Here is a 25738-nt window from a genome sequence, read left to right on the forward strand (position 1 = left end):
AATTGCCCTTTGTAACAGACTCTGGAACCGTAACAATGTATATGGTAAATTGCCCTTTGTAATAGACTCTGGAACCGTAACAATGTATATGGTAAATTGCCCTTTGTAACAGACTCCGGAACTGATCAGTTCCTCAACATCAGGCTACAGTAACAATGTATATGGTATATTGCCCTTTGTAACAGACTCTGGAACCGTAACAATGTATACGGTAAATTGCCCTTTGTAACAGACTCCGGAACTGATCAGTTCCTCAGCATCAGGCTACTGTAACAATGTATATGGTAAATTGCCCTTTGTAACAGACTCCAGAACACTGGTTATGTTTCCTCCTGATGCAGGTTGGAGGTGCCTTATGTCCTCTTAAAGCTTCCCGAGTTTGGAACCCACTCGCTAAAGTGTCAGTACTGTGAGTTGCTGTGGAACCTTTCAGGAATTGGCCTTCTGGCAGGGAGAACCTGAGAATAAGGAGAGTTCCCATGTAACCCTGTGGTGGTTCTCTCTTGAGGCTGCTTTAAAAGAAGCAAGTCTAATCCCGCTGATCATTTTCTGCCCCACTCACTGCTTTCTGCTTCTAGGCTTCACATATGTATGAGTTAGGGTTCCCTAGAAGAGTAGAACTCTGTGTGTGTGTGTGTGTGTGTGTGTGTGTGTTGGAATATACATATATAATAGATTATATGTGATATGTGTGGTTATATATGATATATACATATATAATTATATGCATACACACATATATGTGAAAGGGATTTATTAGCATGGTTTACTTACAGTCTGTGACCCAGTTAGTCCAACAATGGCTGCCTACCAATAGAAAGTAAAAGAGTCCAGTAACTGTTCCATCTGGAGGCTATATATCTCAGCTGGCCTTCGGTGTATATTGGAATCCTAAAGAAGTGGGCTCTTACACCAGTGAATAAAGAAGCATGTCAGAGAGAGCAAGGGCAAGCGGGCAGAAAGCAAGCCCTTCTTCCTTTTCCTCTATTTAGCCTGGCACCAGAAGGTGACTCCCATATGGAAGGTGGCACTTCCCACCTGTCCCAGTCACTGTTCTTTTGAGTGATGAGACATCAGGAACAAGGCTACTCTCAGGAAAGAAAGCATTTAAGTGAGGTAAGACTCGCTTACAGTTTCTGAGGCTTAGTTCACTATCGTGGCAGGGAGCATGGTAGCAAGCAGGTAAGATGCCAGAGAAGTAGCCGAGAGCTACATCCTGGTCTACAGAGGCACCGAAAGAGATACTGGGCCTGGACCAGACTTGAAACGACAAAGTCCACACCCAGCAACACCTGCTCCAACAAGGGCACCCCTCCTAATCCTTCCAAGCAGCTCACCAAGAGCCAATGGGAGCAATTCTTATTCCAAGGACCATGCCCCTTCAAAGGATCTGGATTTAAAGTGTGTCTTCCCACTGCAAAGATTTAATTAAGAAAAACCCCTTACAGCTGTATCTGGCCACTTGGGGTTTAAGTCAGTTCCAGATGTGGCCAAGCTGACAGCCCCGAACCGGAATCATAACTGCACACTCTGGCATGCTTTGCTGGCATCTCTCTCTACCGTGAGACAGTGCAACCAAGGGGTGACCCTCTTTGCAGAAGTGAAGCCATTTAGACTTCAAGCCTCAAGAACTGTGAGCTCAGTTTTGATTTTTTTTATTATTAAAAAAACACTTTTCATAAATAACCTACGTAAAGTATTTTGTTATTGTAAGGAAACAGTAATATTTGTGCACAGAACAGCAAGTTATCAGGCTGGCTCTTCCGCTTGAGGCCGTCAGAGGACTTTTGTCTTCTCTTTCTTGTTCTACTAGTAATTATGGCATCTTTGCAGTTGCGCATCTGAAAGCTTGTCAGGGAACTCCATGACCTACTTTCTGAGAAGAAAAGTAGATCATGGAAGGTGATAACATTCTATGTCTTAAGGCTATGGCTCAAAAATAGACATTCCTACTCACATTTCGCTGTGGAAAGGTAGTGACTTGATTGTGTCTAGTTTCAGGTGAGGCTGAAGAATGTCTCTGAGCAATGTCATGGGCCTACCCATAACTCTTCCTCAAGAAGGCCAGGTAGATTTTGACGGACAGTTGTAGTACCCACTGTATATATTCAGGGATTTGTGCCATCAGCAAAGCATTCGACTTTCCAAGTCCAAATCTACAGCCATCGATTTCTCTAGGACCCGGAACAAATGTAATAACTGTGGCAGTTAAAAGCCGCCGTAAGTTCTTAGAACACGTTCTGTTAGCTTGAACCTCCTAGAACTCAGGAACCATTCTGTAGAACACGGAACCTCAAGCAGAGACCATTCCTAGACATGGTCAATAGTGATAGCTCAGCCAAGTCTTCCCATCATCCCAGCCCTGTCATTAATCAACTTTGTTCTCAGCTGTTCTGGCCCTGAGTTGTTTAAGTCATTTGACACGAGACTAGAGACATCAAGGAAAGAGACAAACAAATCCTGTGTCCTGTCCAAATTCCCACACCACATCATCCGCAAGCATCCCAAAATGGTTTCTTAGATTGCTGGGTTTTTAAAGGGTAGGGAAGACAGTGGATACAATCAGTCATGAGGATACAGTCTACGTTGTATGTTTAAATAGTCCTGTTCCTTGAACTTGCCCTTGATAGAATTTTTCTGAAGTAAATTTTTCTGAAGTATTTAAATTCTCTACCCAATTTAAGAAAATCACTTTTACACTTTCTTCACTCTTCTTATGATATTTGCAGAACACTACATTTTAGTGGGGCTTCGTTAAGCAAACGGCACCTGATAGGACCCATTGTATTGACTCTTGAGTTTCTCTGAAGGCTTGCTGCTCCTGGGGTGGAAAACTTATATCAGACTTTGTACCTTAGAGCATTCAGCATTGTAAAAAGCTGCTTATGAGTGTAAAGTGCTTATTAAACGTGTTTAATTGATGCTTTAATTTACAATAAACGTGTTTATAAGCACTGGTTCTTCATGTGCACACATCCCATTTATTTGGGTGTGGCTGGAAAGACACTTCTATTTAAAAATAAGAACCGCTGGTTCTAAGTACTTCTGAAATATAAAACAACCTAAAGTACATCACTTCATAAAGAGTCTTATGAAAGGTGCCCTATTAAAGATGCTATTTTGGAAAAATATATTACAGTCATTTGCATATTTATTTTTATATGCTGATAATTCACATGTGTATTGCTTTAGTGGTTTAACTGTAAGTTGCCCACCAAATGAAGTTTCATTTACTTATCTCTCTATCTATCTATCTATCCAAGACATGGTTTCTCTGTGGTCCTAGCTGTCCTGGAACTAGCTCTTGTAGACCAGGCTGGCCTCGAACTCACAGAGATCTGCCTGCCTCTGCCTCCCAAGTGCTGGGATTAAAGGCATGTGCCACCTTTAAAATAAAACCTATGAAGTTTTATTTTTAAGGTACCTAACTGCATACACATATACAAGTAGTCTGAGATCTAGACTCAGCTGTCGGCTGTACTGGATATCACAGAAGAACCTCCCAGAGTACTTTATTGGAGAAAAATGAGAGATTCAGCTACTGCCTTTCAGCTGCCTTCATCACTATAAGGAGGCTTAGAAGATCTCAACAAGTCCAGAAAACCATGTTTCAGACCGTGCTATCCTGCCATAAGCAATCTTCTAAACTCCTCTGAAGCAGCTTATACAGCTGGGACTTAAGTCACACGGACACCTGCCTAATCTCTTGTCTTGAAACTGGGGCTACAAAGAAGATAGATATTCAAGATTTTCCTCATGAGTTCACTTATGAAAGACACTTTTTTATTTTTTTATGTGCTAAGAATAAGAGCTATTTTTAAACAAAGAATGAAAATGATCAATTTTAAAATTGAATTTTTATTAAATCTGTAGTATTGTAGACACTATCCTATTGGCAAAAAGAATGTTTTGAAGGGTTTTACACTGAATTTAACATGCTTTTGACTTTGTTCTGTTACATTGGTCTTACTAAAAATTCTTCAGAAATACAGCTTACCTATATTATCAACACCTTTTTATCACACTAACAAAAAAAGACTATATTTGGGGTAATTATCTAAAAATGTATGACATACTGACTTTACATTAAAAATGTCTTGTGCTCAATTAATAAAATTATGTCAATCAACTGGATTATAATCTTTGATCTCAATCAAATTGTGCTCAACTCTGAGTTTCACTATATTTAATAATAAAAAGAAAGGGGAAAGGATGAAGAGTTTTGTCACAACAAGAAAAATTACTTATTTTTAAGCCAGTTGTTGATAAAGATGTCCTTTACATGGAGAATGCAACATGTCAAAACTCACTATGTAGGTGCCATTCACATATAACTACACAATGTTAAAATTCAGTTATATCTGGTTGAAAAAACACTGAGTAACATGGTTTCTCAGTTTCAATTCCTTTTCTGGACATGATATGGCCATAGTAATACAATAATAAATTGAATTATTTCTTATAGCCTATTGAGGTTTTTACATCACGTCTATTTTTCAATTTCGAATCTTATTTCTAAAACCATTAACCTTCAAGGGCTTTTTTCTCCTACTGATTCATGATGTAGACTAACATTTCTGAATGAATCATTTTTTATTAGCACATGTTTTACTTGCCCTAAGTATCATGCCAAAAGTTGATCTCAATTTTTGCCCTCCCTATCCCTTTAGAGTTGAAAGAATTTAAATTCCCTAGCTATAATGATGCATGCAGTCATTTGTTTTTCTTTGAAAGGTAAATGAAGCCAGCAGCTATAAAGACTTATAAAAACCAAAGCTCATTCAAAATGTTAAGGATTTGATTTCTTATCTGCATGCAGTTCATAAAGAACATCCTTGGCCTAAGGCCGTGTTGATGGATGAAAGATAAGACATTCCTGGGAGAGATTTGAAGTGTGATAGTCGGACTTTCTCAATATTTATTCTTGCTGCACTTGCTGTGATGTTGATGTGGTCTGCGGTGGAGGCAGCTTACAGACAAACTAGCCGTTACTTCTGGAAGTGGCAAGATGTGTTCTTCAGTACACCATTATTGTCTTCTTTCTGCCCTTCTTTGCTCTCTGCCTTCTACTCCACATGGTTAGAAATTACCCAAACGGGATTGAAGACATGGAGGATAGAGACAGCGTTCACAGCAACGGCATCCATTTGTCATAGAGTCTGTCTCTTCTTACGTCTAAATTTGTTTGGTAATTTGAGTTGAATATGTCACCCAACTTTCCTCTAGTGGAGACTTAATCACCAATTAATATGTAGATGATGTCTGTAGCTTGAGCTTTTTGGTAGATACTTAGGATGTTTTAAGATCATGAGGATGTGTTAGGAGTATCACAATGCCAATTTCAAATTGTACTTCATAGCTATAGTAATGAACTCATGTGGTTCTAGCACAAAAACAGAAAAGTAGATGAATGGAACAGGCTGTAGTGCACAGAAATAAGCCCTCTGATTTTTGATAAGGGTGGCAAAAACATGTTGGAGAAAATACAATCTCTTCAACAAATGTTGCTTTAAAAAGCATTTACACATAGAAAACTAAACCAAACCCCCATATCTCATCCTGTGCTAAAGTCAGTTTAAAATGCATCAGGGTGGGGCTGGAGAGATGGCTCAGTGGTTAAGAGCATTGCCTGCCCTTCCAAAGGTCCCTGAGTTCAATTCCCAGCAACCACATGGTGGCTCACAACCATCTGTAATGAGGTCTGGTGCCCTCTTCTGGCCTGCAGATATACACACAGACAGAATATTGTATACATGATAAATAAATAAATATTTTTAAAAAATGCATCAGGGTTAAAGTAAGTCCTGAAACTTTTAAACTCCTCATAGGAACCTAGAGAAAATTCTTTGAGTTCTTGATACAGGTAATGGTTTTCTGACTAGGACTCCAGTAACTCAAGAAATAGGAGCAAGTATTGACAGGATAAATGTCAAACTAAAAACTTCTGTACAGCAGAGGACATAACTGTCCAAATGAAGAGTCAGCCTACAGAATGAGAAAAATCTATGCCAAATATTCCTGAACAAGGAATTAATATCTAGACTCCTTAAAGAACCCAAAACACCAAATATTCCAAATTATTCAGTCAGTAAATGGATTAACAAACAAGCAGACAATTCTCAGAAGAGAAATACAAATAAAAATAGATATTTGAACAAACATTCAACATCCTTACCCACTCTTTGAGATTCCATCTTACTCTAACCAGAGTGACTAGCAGATGTGGAAGGTCCTTCTGTATATGTGTTGCTTTTATTGGTTAATGAATAAAGAAGCTGCTTTGGCCTGTGATAGGGGAGAGTAGAGCTAGGCAGAAAAAATACACTGAATCCTGAGAGAAAGGAGGCAGAGTCAGTGAGACACCACATAGCTGCCGCAGGAGACAGACATTCCAGAAACTTGCCGATAAGCCACAGCCACATGGTGATACATCAAATAATGGAAATGGGTTAATTTAAGATGTAAGAGCTAGCCAATAAGAAGCTAGGGCTAATAGGTTAAGCAGTGATTTAATTAATACAGTTTCTGTGTGAGGCTGGGAACAAACGAGCAGCCTCCCCCAACAGCTAGTGTCAAGAAAACAATAAAATTTGGTTAGGTTACAGGGGGGAAATCACTCTTTTATATTCTCCCGTGGAATGTAAATTAAAATAGCCATTATGGAAATTAGAATAGAAGTTGCTCAAAGAACAAAAATGAAAGTACTGACTACCAAATGACCCAACCCTAACGTTCCTGGATATACACCCAAAGGAATCCAAGTCAGCATGCAGTCGTGATGACTACTAGCACACCTTTACTGAGACACTACTTATAATAGCCAAATTATGCAACCAAGTCAAACGACCACTAGTAGATGAATGGGTAAAGAAAGTGCACATATACACAAAGGGTAATGCTATTATATCCTTTTCAGGAAAATGGATAGAACTGAGGATCATCCTGTCTAGCAAAATAGGCCAGACTAAGAAAGATAAATAGCACATTTTCTCTCTTATGTGGAACCTGCATTAGAAAAAAGCAAAGAGAAAACATGAAAGCAGAAGGGGAGTGTCTATGACTAGACAGAGATGAGCAGCAGTGGTCCAGGGGCATGAGAGGATCATGAAGTGCAGTGCACCACGCCCGTCTGCACTCTATGTGACACCATACAGTTCATGAACCGGGCAAGGGGCTGGAGATAGAAACACACAAAGACAGACAGAGACACGAGTCCTCCTTGAAACAGGAATGCCCCAAGAATACCCCCTTTATTGTGTTCAGGGGCAGCTTATATAGGGATAGCCACGCCCAAGCCAAACACACCAGAAACCATTCCCCTGCCATCAGGAACTCCTAGGGTCTCGTGCTCAGAGCAGCTGTAGGCACTCTGATTAGGGGAAAACAAGCTGTTTACAAGAAATTCAGGATCTGGGTGTTCACTGCTCCCAACAGTGAATATAATTACAGTACCTGATATATATGCTAGAAAATGTCTTAATAAAACCCCTATTTGTACACTTACATACTACTTGAAAAGAAAAAGTATTGCCAGATACAAACATCACTTTTGTGTTGGTTTGTACTCTCTTTTAGAACCCTATCACCTTTGTCCCCTTCCCATAAGCCCCTGAGGTGACCTGTGAAGATGGTTTGCTGCTCTAGTGACCCAGACAACCCTACAAAATCATGCAAATCAAGAGATTCAAATCTTCGTGTTCACTTTAAGAATGTCCGTGAAACTGCCCAGTCCATTGAGGGTAGGCATATTTGAAAAGCCGCCCAAAGTCTGAAGTTTGTTAGAAGTCTCCCTAAAAAAGCAGTGTGTGCAGTTGTTGCACACATTGTAGTGTATAGCAGTATGGTAGTGCAGTCAGGATGTGCTCCCAGATCAAACAGCAGGGCAGGACACAGGGCTGGTGGCCCGAAAAAGAGTGTTGAATTTTTGCTGCACATGCTTAAAGATGCAGACAGTAATACTGAACTTAAAGGTTTAGCTGTAGATTCTCTAGTCATTGAATATATCCAGGTGAGCAAAGCACCCAAGGTGTGCCGAGGAACTTAACAGAGCTAATGACCAGATGGAGTAACCCGTGCATGCGCTCCCTGGCCAATCTGAGATGAAACTCACAGAAAACGAACAAATTCTTCCAAAGCCAGAAGAGAAGAGAGGTGCACAGGGGAAAAAGATAGCCCAGAAGAAACTGAAGAAACACAATCTTATGGCATGGGAATAGACTCGGCATAAAATACATGTAGATAAAAGTAAAAAATTAAGCCCTATCTTTCTTTCTTTCTTTCTTTCTTTCTTTCTTTCTTTCTTTCTTTCTTTCTTTCTTTTTCTTTCTTTTGATTTTCAAGATAGGGTTTCTTTGTAGCTTTCGAGCCTGTCCTGGAACTAGCTTTTGTAGACCAGGCTGACCTCCAACTCATGGAGATCCACTTGCTTCTGCCACCCAAGTGCAGGGCTTAAAGGTGTGCACTACCACGGCCCAGCAACTGTATCACTTTTAATAGGGCAAAAGATCTAAAATCAATTAGGAATTTGATATGAAACCAGCAACGCTGTCTGAGCATAACTGAAAGGATCAATGAATCAGTCTGGCTGCTTAAATTGGATTAAACATTACCTGGTCTAATGGGGAGTGTGTGGAGGCCACTCAGAGTATATGGAGGCTCTTCCTGGGACTCAGCCTATCACTTCTTAAAAACCTTGAGTTTTACGTGTGTGGGTTTTCTCCTGCGTGTGTGTCTGCCTATCTTGTGTATGCAGTGCCTGCAGAGACTGGAAGAGGGTGTCATATCCTCCATGGCTGGAGTTATAGATGTTTGTGGATTGCCCTGTGGGTGTTGGGAATCAAGCCTGGGTCCTCTGGAGGAGCAGCTAGTGCTCAGGGCTACCGAGTCATCTCTCCAGCCTCTCCGTATGACTTTGCAGCTGTCACTTCCCCTCCAAGGCCCAGACTTTCCCAGATCAAATGCAGGCAGTCTGGACTAAATGTCTGTCATCCTCCAGTTATTTGCTTCTAAGAGTCAGGAAATAGGAAACGCAACCTTGGGGCCACTGGCTTAGGCAAGCAGTGATTTCACTGCTCCTGGAGCTCAGCCACTCATTCAACGATGAGCAAAATCCCCCTCGGCTCTGGCAGGGTTCTAGTTCTCTTTGTTTTTCATCTCACAGATTTAACAGTGAGCTCCTTTGATAAAGAGGCTATTTCCTTCCAGGTTTAGATGGCTGCAGATACATAGCTTCTCTGCATCGACTTCAAATTCATTTTGTCTCTTAATGTACAGCCACCCCTTTTCTTCTGCTTATAATTTGTTTGAATGGACCATATTTGTTTGTACACCCTCTTCCCCCTTTTTAAAAATAGTTTTTGTCCTTTTTCTATTAAATGAATCTTTTAGACAGCACACACTTGGGTAAAGCTTTTCAATCCATTCCGTCAGTCTGTCTTTGAGAGCATGTACTGTAAAGTGCTTTAATTGCTAATAATAAGAGTTTATCTTGGTTACACTGGCTGTTTTCCATATGCCTCCTTGCTTCCTGTCTCTCGATCCTGTACTATCTTTGCATGTAGTTGACTTTTTGAGTAGGGAATTATTGAATTTCTTTCACATCTACAGTTGTTTTTTTAGTTGTTTGAGAGTTTCATACATGCACAATGTGTTTTAATCAAATCCACTCCAATTTCCTCCCTCATCTACACCCCTCACTTTGCTGTCCCAACTTCATCCTTCATCTTTCTCTCTCTTTCTCCCCCCCGTCACACACACACAAACACTTTAAACTCACTGACTACACTTAGTGATTCTGTGTGTGCATGGATGTAGATCTATCTACTGGAGTTCTACAGACAGGGGTTACAACCCTGAAGACAATTGGATTTTCCCTCCCCTGCAACCAGTCTGACTGTGTGTCGTTTGCATGACACACCCAGTTGAGGCAAAGGAACGAGGTGTCAGATGTAAGCAACTGAGGGCAAAGGACAAGGCCTGGGGTGAGGTCTGAAGAAAAGGCTGATGGTGGTGACACACGCCTTTAATCCTAGTGCTTGGGAGGCAGAGGTGGCCGGATCTCTGTGAGTTCGAGACCAGCCTGGTCTACAAAGCGAGTGTCAGGACGGGCTGCAAAGCTACACAGAGAAACCCTGTCTCAAAAGCAAAACAAAACAAAAAACAAGCAAACAAAAAGAAAGAAAAGAAAAAGAGAATAGGGGTGATGAGAGCAAGGACAAGTCTGGAATGCTGCTTAATTTTCAAGAAGGTGCATGAAGTCCATCTTAGTCAGATTTCTGCTAATCCAACATCCCTCCATGATAAAAGTCCTGGAGAATATAGGGATATGGACAACATTTCCCAACATAATAAAGGCATTTTAAAACAACCCCACAGCCAACATGGAGAAATCCCACAGCTAAATGGGGGAAAAGTCAAAGCATTTCCACTAAATCAGGAAGAAGACAAGAATATTTACTGTCTCCATTTCTGTTCAATAGTGTGTTTATAGTCTTATCTAGAGGACTCAAACAAGACACAGAGATGAAGTGATCACAAATAATCTAAAAAGTCAAAGTATTTTTTTTGAAAATGATATGATTTTATACATAAAGATCCTAAAGATTCCACCAGAAAATTCCTACAACTGATAAACATATTCAGGAAAGTAGTATAACACAAAATTAACATTAAAAAATCAGAAGCCTTCCCACATACCAAGAACAAACGCACCAAGAAAGAAATCAGGGAAACAGTCTCATTAAAAAAAATGACCTCAGAAATATCTGTAATGAATTGAAAGACTTGTACGAAGAAGACTTCTCAGACACTGAAGAAAGAAGTTGAAGCAGACCCCGGAAGATGAAAAGAGCACCTGTATTCATGGATAGGTGAAAATGACCATCCTATTAAAAGAAATCTACAGATTCAGTGCAACACCCATCAAAATTCCAATACTTTTTTCACAGATTTTTTTAATTTAATTTAAAATTTGTATGGAAACACAAATACTCAAGATAGTCAAAACTGTGCTGAGCTGAACAATAAAACCGCTACTGGGAGGTATCACCATCTCTGATTTTGAGTTATATTGCAGAGGTGCAGTAATAAAAGCAGCATGTTCTTGCAGAAATACACAATGATCAATGGTACAGAATTGAAGACTCATATAAAAACTCACACTCCTACAGCCTCCTGACTTTTTGGCAAGCCAAAGTTTATACTGGGGAAAAGACAGAATTTCCAACAAATGGTGAGAGCCAAACTGGATAGCTATATGGTGAAGAATAAAACTTGATCTTTGTTTCTTATCCCGCACAAGACTATACTATATTATATACCATATATGGAGCAACTCTTATAAAGGAAAAACATTCAATTAGTGCTGGCTTACAGTTCAGAGATTTAGTCCATTGCCATCATGGCAAAAAGCATGGTGACATGCAGGCAGACATAGTGCTGGAGAGGTAGTTGGCAGTTCTACATCTTGATCTGCAGGCAACAGGAAGAGATTGTGAGCCACTAGACCTGAATTGATCTTCTGAGACTTCAAAGCCCACAACCCTAGTGATGCACTTCCTCCAACAGAGCCATAGCTACTCCAACAAGACCACACCTCCAATAATGCCACTCTCTATGAACTTCTGGGGGCCAATTTTATCCAAACTACCACAGACTTCAATATAAAACCTAATAGTTTGATATATTTAGAGAAAGCAGGAGATATACTTCAACTCATAGTCCAGGAAAGGACTTTTGAACAGGACCCGAGTCACACAGGCATTAAAAACAACAACTGACAAAAGCTTATGAAACTAAAAAGCTTTTTACTGGAGACAACACTAGCAGTCCAGGGAATAGACATACTACTGAGTAGACAGAAGTCTTTACCAGCTATACATCTGTCAAAGGTCTATTATCAAGAATATAAAAAAAGAGCTAAAACAACAACAAACCTGAATAAAAAGAAAATAACCCAATTAAAACTGGAGCATGTAGCAGACATGGTGGCACATGCCTTTAATCCTAGCTCTTGAAAGAGAGAGGCAGGTGGGTCTCTGTGAGTTTAAGGTTAGCACAGTCTATACAGCAAGTTACAGGATAGCCAGGGATACGTGGTAAGAAATACAAGGGGCTGAGAAATAACTTTTAAAATGTTCATCACTGGGAGGCAGAGGCAGGAGGATCTCTGAGTTCGAGGCCAGCCTGGTCTACAAGAGCTAGTTCCAGGACAGTCTCTAGAAACTACAGGGAAACCCTGTCTCGAAAAACCAAAAAAAAAAAAAAAAATGTTCATCACCCTTGGCCATTAGGAAAATGGCAACTAAAGCTACTTTGAGATTTCATCTAGTACTCCAAATGTAATTTCTATGGTTAAAAAACATGTGGGGTGTAGAGAAATAAGTCGAGGGGTGGGCTGTGCTACTTGTGTGAGGTGTGTGGCTCCACATGATCTTCAGTAGCAGGGGAGGTGGTAAATTTATAAAAAGAAGAAATTACCTTGGCTAGCAGTTTTGAAGGATGTAATTAATAATCCCTTGGCCCAACAGCTTTCAAATCTGTGGTGAAGCAGCATGCAATGGAGAGAGAAGTTCCATTTTCTTCATGGCCAGGGAGCAGAAGAGAGAGGCATCAAGGGACTGGGTTCCCCAGACCTTTCAAACAGGTAGTTCCATTGACCCAAAGATGTCCACTTCAGGATCCCACTTCAACAAGTGCCACATCCCATCAGCACCACAGGCTGGCAATCAAGCCTTTAACGTAGGGGCTCTTGGTGGGATAAATAACAGTGCCTCCTTTAAAATTCTATCAGAAAATCTCGAGAGTCCTTGGACTACTCTGAAACAATTTTATGGCCATTTCTGACCAATACTGTCAACACTTTCAGTTCAATAGCATAGGCTAAGCTTCTCAAAGGAAGATCACACGGGGGAAACTATCCTTTGCACATGCACTTCGAATCCTGTGCTGCACTTACATTTGGTTCTCCATCCTTTGCACTGCTTGATAGTGATCTCAAGGGTGAAGAATTTACCTTGTTAACTTTGTGTCTACCAAGGATATCATCTGGCATAGAACAGGCCTTCAAGAAATACTTGTTGAGGAAAGAAATGAACAAACAAACCGGAGCAATGAATTTCAAGAAAAGTATGTTAGGAAGCTATGACCAAACAGATGACTGGTGCTTGCCATCCATGGAAATGAATCTCGTGCTCACTAAGCAGCCGTAGGCTTGGAAATTTCACACAGTTCTGGTGTCGGTAGGAGCTTAATGTAATAGGCTCAGCTCGGGTTACAAAAGCATGTGCTGGCCACGTAAATGTTTTGCACAGGCAAGCAAATACTTTTGACAAGTAGTTCTCAAAAAAGTCGGCTATAATTTATTGTTTAATCAGTTTGAAATTTGTAAGAAGTCATCTGTGAAAATGTGGTTCAAGATGATTTGTAAAATCCAAATTGCTCTCAGAGAAATCAGTTGGACTGACGCAAATGATAATGGGCAATTTTAGGTTTAATGGTTAAAGAATTGTAAAATAACTTCTTAGATCTCACGTTTATCAGCTCGTTCTCAAAGAAGGAGCTTGGCAAGGGTGATATAATTTAATAAGAGAATTATACCAAGAAAAGATAAGAACAAAACCCAACGTGAATAAAGTTCAAAATTGGCTTCTTTGGGAAAAGTAATAAAATTGTGGCGGGGGGGGGGAAGGTCTGTGGTAAAAACTGCTGCATCGGTGTTTAACTGTGCATGGGGGAATGAGATGCATTCTGTTCAGAACAAGCCTCAGGAGCTTATTTAAAGAAAGATGCCAGACAGGGGCCATCATTGTCACCTGCCTTAAGAGGAAATCATTTGTTTAAGAGGTGAACCGAATAGAAGAGAATGCTATGAAATGATAGTGGTAAAACGAAAGATTTTCTTCAAGTAGTTCAGGCTACACTCAGATTGTGAAAAACATCTCTATAAGATAGAGGCTATGCCCGTGTTTCTTAAACTAATATAACCTCTGACCCAATTCTCAACCACTTGATCTATTTTAAAGATTAAACAAGTTAAGATGTACTGAGCCTATTTATGTACTAGATGTTAACAAGGTCCTATATGATATGAGGGCAAAAAAAAAAAAAAACCTCTATTGTACTCGTTTTTGCATTCATAGTACCTAGTAGAGTTCACAGCCCACAGCGGGTACTCTATGCTCATTGAATGAAAGATCTCTCAACTTATGGAGCTTTGCAATTTTCAAAGTAGTCTTAGACACATTATTTCATGCCATCCCATAATAGCCCTTTGATGTATTTATAATGCATCTCTCAGATGAGAAAATAGATTCAAAGGGTAAAAATGACTTCGAAGTCACAAAAGTTTTGAAGCCAAATCTTCCTTCTGGCTTAATTCGGTCTGGTGACAATGTCTCAATAATGGAGGGTGTAGTGTGTTTGTGGGTGTGTGATGTATGAGTGTATGTATGTGTACGCATTCCTGTGTGTGAATGCAGATGCACGTGTACCACAGCACCCATGTGGAGGTCAGATGGCAACCTGACAACCTCAAATGTCAGTCCTCACATTCCACCTTGTTTGAGACAGGGTCTGCTAGTCTTCCGTTGTCTAGGCCAGGTTTATGGACTGATATGGGGTAGTCATTCCTACCCCAATGACTAAGGAGATAGAAGTATGTGTATGTGAATTCCTGCATTTAATTTCTCAAAAGAGGCTTGGAGTGCAAGACACGGTGGTGCATGTGTGCATACCTTTAATTCCAGCACCTGAGAAGGCACAGGCAAGCAGATTTCTGTGAGTTTGAGGCTGGCCTGGGCTACATAGTGAATTCCAGGTGAGCCAAATCTACATAGTGAGACCGTCTATGAATTCTCTTGGAATTCTCATTTCTACCTCCCATCTCTGGGTAGAAGTGTGCTGGGATCGCATGTGTTCATTGAGTACATTCAATTTCTGTGTAGGTTTTTAAGATTCAAATTGAAATCCTAACATGTTGCAAACACTTTATCCTCCAAGTCATTCCCTACTCTCTATAATGGAGTATGTTTTTTTTTTTTTTTTTTTTTTGGTTTTTCGAGACAGGGTTTCTCTGCAGCTTTTTTAGAGCCTGTCCTGGAACTAGCTCTTGTAGACCAGGTTGGCCTCGAACTCACAGAGATCCGCCTGCCTCTGCCTCCCGAGTGCTGGGATTAAAGGCGTGCGCCACCACCGCCCAGCTTGGAGTATGTTTTAAGTCACAGAGACTTAGAGTAATTGAAATAGTAGGGGTATCTATGGGTTCGTCCTTCCAGTTCCACAGCTCCTTTGTTTTGTTTGAGACAAGGTCACACTCTATATCTCAGGCCACAGTGATGCTCCTCCGACAACCTCCCAAGTGCTAGGAGTGCAAACATGCACCAGCTTGCCCAGCATGAAAGGCTTTAAAAAAAAAAAAAAGATCTCAGTTAATTATTTTGAGAGAGGGTCTCATTATGTAGATTTGGCTCACCTGGAATTCACTATGTAGCCCAGGCCAGCCTCAAACTCACAGAAATCTGCTTGCCTGTGCCTTCTCAGGTGCTGGAATTAAAGGTATGTGCACATGCACCACCGTGTCTTGCACTCCAAGCCTCTTTTGAGAAATTAGATGCAGGAATTCATATACACATACTTCTATCTCTCTAGTCATTGGGGTAGGAAAGTGAGGCTATTCTAGCCAAAAATGGCACCCTGCTCACAATGCTTGTCTGACCTGGGGTTATGGTCAGTGCTTTTCTGGGAATTTTTCACTTAGCGGTAGAAAAAGAAATTGAGCATTGAAGCCACAGAGCTTCAAAGTACGTATACATGGGTCTGCTTATGGCCACGGAGAGACTATAGTTAGGGGAAACATAAAGGAAGCAAGCCTGAATATTTCTGCTTCAAATCTCAAATATCTTCAACTAATGTTGTTATTGTTTTCCCGAATTCTACTTTTCTTTCTGTACTATCTAGTTCAGCTGATGCTCTGATAAGACACCAGTTCAATACAGCCATACACTGAGCAGCATCTTCAGCCCCATGCTTTTCTTCTCTTCTAATTAGTCCCCTACTCACGTGAAACCCATGTGAAGAATCTTACAGAGATCAGATTCCTTGTAATGCTCATATCATCGCCTTGGGGCTCTCTCTTAGACGCTCATCATTGTCTATTCTAGGCATTTGAAATAATCTCTGCACTCATTTGCTTTCTGTAGCTGTGATAAAACACAGACCTAAAGCAACTTGGAGAGGAATGGGTTTATTCCATCTTAACAGTTCCAGGCAACACTTCATCACCGAGAGAAATTTGGGCAGGAAATCAAAGCAGGAACAGAGGCAGGAACGTCTGCTTACAGCTTGCTCAGTTTTCTTTCTTATGCATCTTAGGACCACTTGGCCAGGGTTAGTACTGCTCACAGTAGACTAGGCCCTCCCGTATCAACCATTAGTCAAGAAAATATCCCACAGGCATGCCTACAGGTCAATGTGCTAGAGACAAATCCTCACTGGAGGGTCTCTTTTCACATGTGATCCTAGTTTGTGTCAAGCTGACAAAAGCTAACTAGCACAGCCCTGGGCAGGTTGACCTATCTCTCTTCTCAAGTTTTCCTTAGTTCACCTCTCAGACTGCTACTTCATGAACTTCAAAAGAGGAAATACTTGTTTTGGTCCACTCTCTTGGAGGTTTTGGCCAGTGTTTGCTTCACCCCATTGCTGTTAGGCCTGTGGTGAGGCAATGCCAATGTGGGAGCACATGGCAGAGCCTACTTCATGTTGGCTACAAGCCAAAAGAGACTAACACCCACAATCATCTTCAAGAGCATTCTTCCAGTGTTCTAAAGGCCCCACAAGGTTCTGCTTTTCAAAAGTTCTACCCCCTTTCAATATTGCCAAGATAAAAAGTAAAGTCAGTCTTAACATATGGAGCTATGAGTACTATTCTAGATCTAAACCACTGCATCCTACCTCAGGCTCCCAAGGTTTCATGTAGGTCTGACAATGCAAAAAGAATCAAGTGTATCCTAAACTTATCCAAGATCTCAACTATTCCAATATTGCAAAAACAAAAACAAAAAGACAAGACAAAAACACAAAAAGTAAAAAAAAACCAAATAAACAAACAAAAAAACCCAAGTCCAAAGTCTCCTCTGACACTCAAGGCAAAGTATTAATTGTGAGCAGCTGAGAATGTAAAAAGAAGTTACATACATCCGAGATATGGTGGTCTGAGAAAATAAGTCCTACTCCAAAGGCAAAGAAAATAGTAAGAATCAAATGAAAGCAAGATCAAAACCACGCAGGAAAAATGTTCAATCTTAATATTCCATGTGTGACATCTGGAGCACAGTCAGGCGCTCAGTAAAGCTGTGTCTATGTTCCTTAAGGCTGCAGCTATGATCCAAACTATCCAGCCCCAGAAGCATGTTTCTAACATGCAAATCAGATTTTACCATTCCTCAAACTGTGCTGAGGACCTCTCAAAGTCCAATTTCTTTGCATGGCATACAACTTTAATTTTTCAAGTTCCAAGGGCTATATTCTAGTTATACCATTAAAAAAAACACAGAATTTTAAACTAAGATGACAAAATTGGTTCTGTTATAATACTTAGCATTTTCATTTCTAATCCATTTTAAGAGGCAGGATTGAGAAGGGTCTTTCTACCTGGCTGTCCTGGAGCTGACTGTGTAGACCAGGCTGGCCTCAAACTCACAGAAATCCTTCTACCTCTGCCTCCTCAGTGCTGGGATTAGAGGTGTGCACCATCATGCCCAGTTCATTCTTTCCTTTTAAAAATATATTTTTAAGTTATGTGTTTATATGTGGACAAGTCTGTGGTTATATGCCCATGAGAGGGCTCAAATTCTTGGAGTTGGGGTTATAGGCGATGTGAGCTACCTCATGTGTGCTGGGAACCAAATTAGAGTCCTATAATCTAACTATCGGATTATAGTTATAGAATTATAGTATATACTCTGAACCCTGCACCACATGTGTGCAGGTATCATGGAGGCCAGAAGAGGGCACTGGGTTCCACGGGACTTAGAGCTGGTTGTGAGCCATTTGATGCAGGTGCTGAGAACGGAGCTTAGTCCTCAGGATGTGGTTAAGATAGTGCTTTTAACCATTGGGCCACCTCATTAGCCCTCTTCATTTATTGTTAATGTTTTTTTCCCCTAAGCAGCTTTGCTAATCTTAAACAAGTGTACCTTGATTTCAAATGCCTTTAAGGGCACTTATTCCCCCGTGTGAGCATCAGTCTGAGATCCTGGAGGCTTATTTCTCAGCTGTTGAGCCTCTTCATGCCCATTCCATGAGCTGGTTAAGAGACAACTTTGTTTTTGATTCAACATTGCCCTGCCTTCTCTCCAGATTGCTTCTCCTTGTCTGTTCTTTACGAGATGCCGTAAGACATGGGTATAAACAGTTGCTAGTTTCCAGTTATAAACATGTCAGATCCCTCTTTCACTGTGCACTGAAAAGCAACATTCTCATCTTACCCAACTATTCATCAGCTGCACTGCAAAGTCCTTTGCTCTGCTCTTGGGAGTAAGGACAACTCCTTTATTTTCTTACTTGTGAATATCTTTAATAGCCTGAGTGGCTGGAGAGATGACTTTGTAGTTCAGAGTGCTTCCCCCTCTTCCTAGAGGACCTGAGTTCGGCTCTTAGCACCTGTAACTCCAGCTCCGTGGGATCTGATGCACTCATCTGGCCTCCATTGAGAACACACACATGTGGCATACACTCACACAGACCCCACACATGTATATAAATAAAAATAACCTTAGATGATTGTTGTCAATATTCATAAAATCTGGAAGCATGTTTCAAATTTTAATAAATTATACTTTCAGAACAGGAAATTGGACATCCTCACAGTCAATTCATTTTAATGATTAATAAGCCTGCTTCTGCCACTGGCAGGACTTCAAAGTGCAGGTTAAGCCCGATTCATCTTGTTTAGTCATTGGTGTCCCGTGTTCATGGCCTCTGTTGGTCACTTTCCTGTTATCATCCTTTTTGTAATTCTATATTCTAATCTTTTAAAGAAACAAATCAAAATACTGTCCTCATCTTCATAATTCTCATTTTGCCTAGGCTTGAAACCTCCACCTTTCTCTTAAAATGGTAGCTGTCAGACGTGAAAGGCTCCATGTAGGGTTTCACTAATATGGAAATAATCAGGGAAACTCTCGTTATGGTCTTTATACTCTGGTGCTCAATTTCCTAGGCCAGAAAATCTTCCTGGCTCCTGCACGTTGACCTCAGAGTCTCCAGGTGACACCAACTTGAGTAGCTGCAAGCCCTCCTACAGTTTTCTCTTGGTAAGTTGTTTGTTGCTGTTTGGGGTCATTGTCACCACTCAAGGCAGTGTTCTTTGTTTCTAACATCATTCTGGTAGTCTGAGGTCATGTTAAATTCCCCAGCTGCTTGATGGTTAATGGTTACCCATGGCCAGACAGGTTTGAGAGCACCACTTCTAGCCTCTCATCTAGGTCGTCCTGGGAATACTAGACAGCAGGCTCAGGATCATTTACCTTTGCTCCACAGACATCTGTAAGAAAACTACTAAGGGAGGTAGTTTCGTACAAATACACACAAACTACAAATACCCCACCCTCCAAGAATAGGATCTTAAGAAGAAAGGTAGGAGCATACAATGAAAAACAGAGCAGCACTGAGCTGAGAAAAAGGTTCCCAGAGCTTCTGCAGCAGAGGCTTAGCAGTCATCCCAGTGTAAGCACATGTGAGCAAATCGATAACACTGGCAGCCAGAGCCTGTGCCCCAGGAAAGGACCTGCTGGGAGCTACAGCTGCTCCGCGACTTCTGACTTTTGAAACACCCAGAATCACAAATAATTGCCACCCCGTTTACAAAAGGAATACTGACTGCACCAAGCTTCTGGCCAAATTGTAGGTATGGGTGGTTTAGTCTCATTTTATGAGAAAAATTTAAAAAAACTCTTTGTTCACTAATTTATAAACATTGTAATCTACATGTGATTGTTCATTTAAAGTCAATAAACATTCAGCACTTTTCACTTTTATTTTATGATGGAATCTCATTATCTAGACCTTGGCTGGTCTATCTTTATTCCTGTAGTTCAGGCTGTCCTTGAACTCACAGAGACCTGCCTTGACTCTACCTCCTGAGTTTTTTAAACATCTGTACTACCACGCCCAGCCTCTTTTCCCTTCTCTCTCATTCCCTCCCTTCCCCACCCCTCTCTTTCCTTCCTTCCTTCCTTCCTTCCTTCCTTCCTTCCTTCCTTCCTTCCTTCTTTCCTCTCTTCCTCCCTCCCTCTCCCCTTTCCCTTCCCTCCCTCCCTTCTTTCTTTTCTTCCTCTTTGACAGGCTCTCATTTTATAGCTCCAAATAGACTGGAAATCCCTATGTACCCCAGGCTGGCCTTCTCCTGCCTCTTCCTCCTGAGTGCTGAGATAACAGTTGTATGCCCCTATACTAAAATGTGACTTTTAAAATTTAAATTTTATATATGGAGTTGGACACAAGTTTCATTGTAGTTATTTACAGAATGTGTATTATTATCACTTAGGTCCTCTTTTTTCTTTTCTTTCTTTTGATTTTCTTTTTTTGTTTTTGTTTGTTTGTTTTGTTTTTCCAGACAGGGTTTCTTAGACAGGTAATTTTAGTGCTTGTCCTGGAACTAGCTCTTATAGACCAGGCTAGCCACGAACACACAGAGATCTGTTTACCTCTGACTCCCAAGTGCTGGGATTAAAGGTGAGTGACACCACCAGCCGGCTTAGCTACTTTTCTTTTGGGAGACAGAAAAACTGAAGTTTATAGTACACCGGACAGTCAAAAATCAGGTTTTTTTTAAAAGTAACTTTGTTCTCTCTATTAGTACAAAAATTGTAGAAAGTAATTATTCTAAGTGACAATTTTTCTTGAGGCTGTTATACATCAACCTGTCTCTGAACATAATATTCAAAGCACAACTTAACTTTCATTTGATGTCACAGGTTCAGAAGAACAGGGAGAGTCAAGAGTTCACTATGGAAACTCGGCTTCTGCCATTTAACAGCTGTGCACTTTGGGCAAGACAATAAATCTCTCTGGGCCTTGGATTACATTCAACCTAAACTACTCTCTCTGCCAGATTGTTGAAAATACATGAGGGATAAAAATCAGAGCCTGGATTATACACTATTAAAAATAGCAACATTGCTGCAAATTAGTTTGTGATTCAGACAAGAAAGAAGTTGAATGATGGTTGCATACCAACAGCATGCCATGTTTAAGCTCTTTTAATTAATATGCATAATAGCCTCATACTTTGTGGTATTATCCTACCATTCTTGTCGGGTCATTATTCTAATTTCACACAGAGACACTAAAGTTAAGAAAAGTTAAATAACTTACACCCAGGAGCAACAGTGAAAAGAGAACAGGGTCTACCATTTTGTAATGGGAAAATCAAGGTCTAGAGGATTTACTCCTATGTGTTCACAGATGGGGTGGACTGAGGTCCAGACACAGCTTTTCACTGTTACGTTTGGGTCTGAGTTTCTTTTGTTGGTCTGCTTTTTAATTATTGGTATCAATCAAAGGAGCATTTGGCTACATACTTGTTAGAATTCATAGAGTATCAATGTCAAGAGTGTGGTAGTCATAGTATGGTTATGATCATTATTTTAAAGGTATTTGGTATTTAGTTTGGAGGTCATTTTTTTGTTTTAGTTTTGTCATGGCTTGTTTTTTAGTTAAATCTCACCAAGACCAGACTGACCTTGAGTTCAGGGACTGTTGAGCGCCCCAGTGCTGTAGTTAGAGGTGGGCACCCTTCACATCTGGCTGAGAAGCTCTATCTCCTAAAGATACACTCTAGAATACTTGTGAACAAAGGGTAATAGTGCCTAGAACTTGTCTCTAAGATAACTAGAGGTGAAAGGGATTGGGTGTAGTTTTAGGGTAGTGAGGCAATAAGGTTCACAAGAATCAATACATTTTGTTTTGAATCTGGGAGTTCTATTTTAAGTCTCCGTGATTCCAAAGCTGATGCGCTGTGTGTCTTAGGTTTTTCATTGTAATGAAAAGCCACCATGACTATTGCAACTCTTATAAAGAAACGTTTCATTGGGGTGGCTTGCTTACAGTTTGAGAGGTTCAGCCCATTATCATCATGGCGGGGAGCATGTCGGCGTGCCGGCGTGCAGACAGATGTGCTGCTGAAGCCGAGAGTACTATATCTTGTAGGCAAGAGGAAGTCAGTTGTGACAAAGGGCAGTATCCTGAGCATAGGAAACCTCAAAGCCTGCCCCCCACAGAGACACACTTCCTCCAACAATGCTATACCCACTCCAACAAAGTCACACCTCCTAATAGTGCCATTCCCTATGAGATTATGGGAACCAATCACATTTAAACTACCACACTGTGTGACTAGGTGGGACACTTGAACACCATGGCTGGCAATGCATGTACTGGGTTTCCTCTGTTTGGAATAAGTGTTTGAAAGCTACCTCTTAGGAGGATGCTTACTCCTGGTCTTTTGCATCTGAGTGTGTTTGCTCTTTCGTTAGTACCGTAGCAGCTCTGTCCTTTTTCACTGCTTCCTGGCAGGATCCAGATTCATACAGCTCCTCCTTTATTTTGCTGGTATAGACACTGAAGCAGCAACTGAAACCTCTGAATTGCTCTTGGTGCCCTTATGGCCAAATTTGCTGAGCCTGGCGGTGATTTCCAGTCTTCCAGTGGCCACTTATGTAGTATATTCTCTGTAGGTGATTAGCTCCCATTGCCCTCACACAATTGCCCTTTACTGAGTCTTCTCCTGGCTCTCCAACTTGCACTGGAAGTTGTCCACTTGCTGGAGGTGTCTTGAAGACACTGTGGGGTGGGTTTCAGGGCTGTTACCCTAGCTATCTGGGCTTCTTCCTCAGCTTCAGCTATACTGTGGATTTAAAATGCTTGGGCCTGGAGAGATGTCTCACCGCTGTGCAACCATAAGGACACGAACTTGGAGTCCCCAGCTTCTACATAAAAGCTGAACATGGCAGAGTGTTTGTAACTCCAGTCCACTCTGGGGGAGACCAGAGATGGGAGAATCCCCAGGGTTTTTCTGGTCAGTCAATCTGGCTAAAGCAGTGAGCTCCAGGTTCTGTGAGAGACTCTGTCTCAAAAAATAAGGTGGGGGTGGGAAGCAGCAAAGGAAAATGTCCAGTGTTGACCTATTGCACACAAAAGACAGTTACGGACACACATGCATACACACAAAATAAATTTAAATAAATGAAGGAAGGAAGGGAAAATACTTTATTTTACTACCTGTCAAGAAAATTGGAATTGTCCTGAGTTTTTAACTGCTGATTTATGATACAAACTTTATACTATCCATGTTTGACTGCAGTCCTAAAATACAGGGCTAATATGTCAGAGGATGTGGAAATAGTATGTCTTTTTATTAATTTTTTCCATTATTATTAATTTTAGCATGCAGCCATGTAGTTCAGGTTGGCCTTGAACTTGAAGCAATCCTCCTGCCTCATCCTCCTGAGTACTTGTAATTTGCTGTGATGCCTTTTCCTTTCTACATGAATATTTGATTTTTTATGCTATTTATATTCATAATTATGTTGTCCTTAAATGATACCCTTATAGGTTATTAGTTTCAAATAAAGCTGAACCCACCCTTGTTCCAACTCTGTTCTCTGGGTACCATTTGCATTCTGAACTGTTTGTGTCTTCCTCTCATGAATGTGTCCAGCCTTCTCACATTGTAACATGAAACTGCCTTCTAAAAAGTTGATGCTCAAAAACCCACGCAATGGAATTGTAAGAACTGCATTAAGTCAGTCTCAGTAGTTTGTGGAGGGCTGCACTCCTAGCTGACTTCAGCTGCATGTCACCAGCAGGCTATACAGCTCCTCACAAACTTTCTCGTTCTTTTTATCTTTTCTCATTCCTCCTGGGAGGGGAGGACATGAATCCTGAAATGTTAGCTTAGGATGCTGATGTCGGTAGAGCCGGCAGCAGTGTGCCAGTGTCCTCTTCCTTGTACTTAGCTCAGAGGCGGGAGCATATGATCACAGCTTTGACTTTTTTTCATCTGGAACATACAGTCAAGCCGAGGTGATGCTGCTGGCTGTGAGGACAGTCTCGTGTGTGCCGTGTGCACACACATGTACAGAACTCTTATTTCTGGTAGGATGGAGCATATGCCCTGCTGTTTTTTATGGTGTCTGCTTTTTAAGCCTTCTCCTTAACCAAGGCAATTTAAGTGAATTCTTCCTACTCCAGACTTCCATTGGCAGATACCAGGATACTCTCTCATATTAGGAGAAAACATTTGGGGCGTCCCTAATGCTACCCAGGAGGACACAGGTGCATTCCTCAGCAAACACTCAGTTCCCAGCTCACTATAACCACAGCCAAACTGTTCTCTCAGGAATATAAAAGACTTAGGGTACAGAACTTTGTTTTATGAATTGAAAATTAGGAAAAACATTGGGCAAAGTTTTATCTCCATGAGGATAATAGAAATACATATTTTAAAACTGAAATATTCTGAAAAATGGGAAAATTATATTTTAAATGTCATCAGGTTGTGGTGAATTTTAAATTTGTCTAGTGGCTCCACTCTTCAAATCTCCCCTTGTCCAGTTGGCAACAGTCACAATTTGCTCAGTGTATGACACCCAGCAATTCTGAGCATGAGTCTGGGGCAAGAATGTTTGGTCAGAGAGATCTGTCATATTGGAGCTGGGTAGTTTCCAGCAAGGTACCTAACTTCCTGTTCTTTGGTGCTCTCATGTTCAAAAGGGTACATAAAAATAGTATCTCTCTGATGAAGTTATCTTAGGGACTAGTGTCCTGTTTGTTTATTTGTTTTGATTTTTTTTGTTATCTGAGAAGAGGGAGCCTCAGTTGAGAAAATACCTCCTGCGGGACATTTTCCTGATTAACAATAGATATGGGAGGGCAGTGCCCATTGTGGGCAGTGCCACCTCTGGACTGGTGGTCTTGGGATTTAAAAGAAAACAGACAAAGAGAGCCAGGAAGTACTATTTTTCCATGGCTTCTTGAAACATGATTAATAAAAACTCAGAGAGAGAAATTGGGGTTCAACCTGAAGGTCAGAAAAGGAAAACAGCCAGCCACTGGCTCTTACTTCTACCTCAGTCTGAAATGGCGATCCTGCCTCCAGGAATCTCAGAATAAGACTGTGTCCAAAAGTTGTTTCCTCCCATTTTATAACCCTAAAACTGGGAGTAAAGGCATGCACCACTGGGATTAAATGCATCCACCACCCGGTTTCTATGGCAACTAGTGTGGCTACTGGGATTAAAGGTGTGTGTTAACCACTGCCTGGTCTTTAAGGCTGACCATCAGGGCTGTTTTACTCTCTTCAGGCAAGTTTTATTTACTAAAATACAAATGAAATGCCACTATAGCTTTGGCTCCAGCTCCTGTCTCCTGGTTCCTGCCTTGAGTTCTTGCCTTGTCTTTCGCCCATGAACTATGACCTGGGAAGTGTAAACTAAATATCCCTTTTCTGCACAAGTCGCTCTTGGTCGTGGTGTTTTATTCCAGCTATGGAAAATCAAACTAAGACACTAAGTGAAGTAAAAATGCTTAAAGCCATGCCTCACAAAGTGAGGATCTGGAGTTAGGTAGATGACTTGGTCTATAAACTGCTTACCCGACTTCAGATTCACATCATGTGTGGAAAAAGTTGGATGCAAAGAGCGGGTGGGGCTCATACACCACTAACCCTAACTGAGGAGCT

The 25738-nt window shown here is 40.9% G+C and overlaps 1 pseudogene; it reads left to right on the forward strand.

Annotated features, from left to right (window-relative positions):
* The first annotated feature begins 7627 nt into the window (after positions 1-7627).
* On the forward strand, positions 7628-8216 carry LOC121676990 (annotated as a pseudogene).
* Positions 8217-25738: the final 17522 nt, after the last annotated feature.

Source organism: Arvicola amphibius, chromosome 14 (assembly GCF_903992535.2).
Source record: "Arvicola amphibius chromosome 14, mArvAmp1.2, whole genome shotgun sequence".
NCBI lineage: Eukaryota > Metazoa > Chordata > Mammalia > Rodentia > Cricetidae > Arvicola > Arvicola amphibius.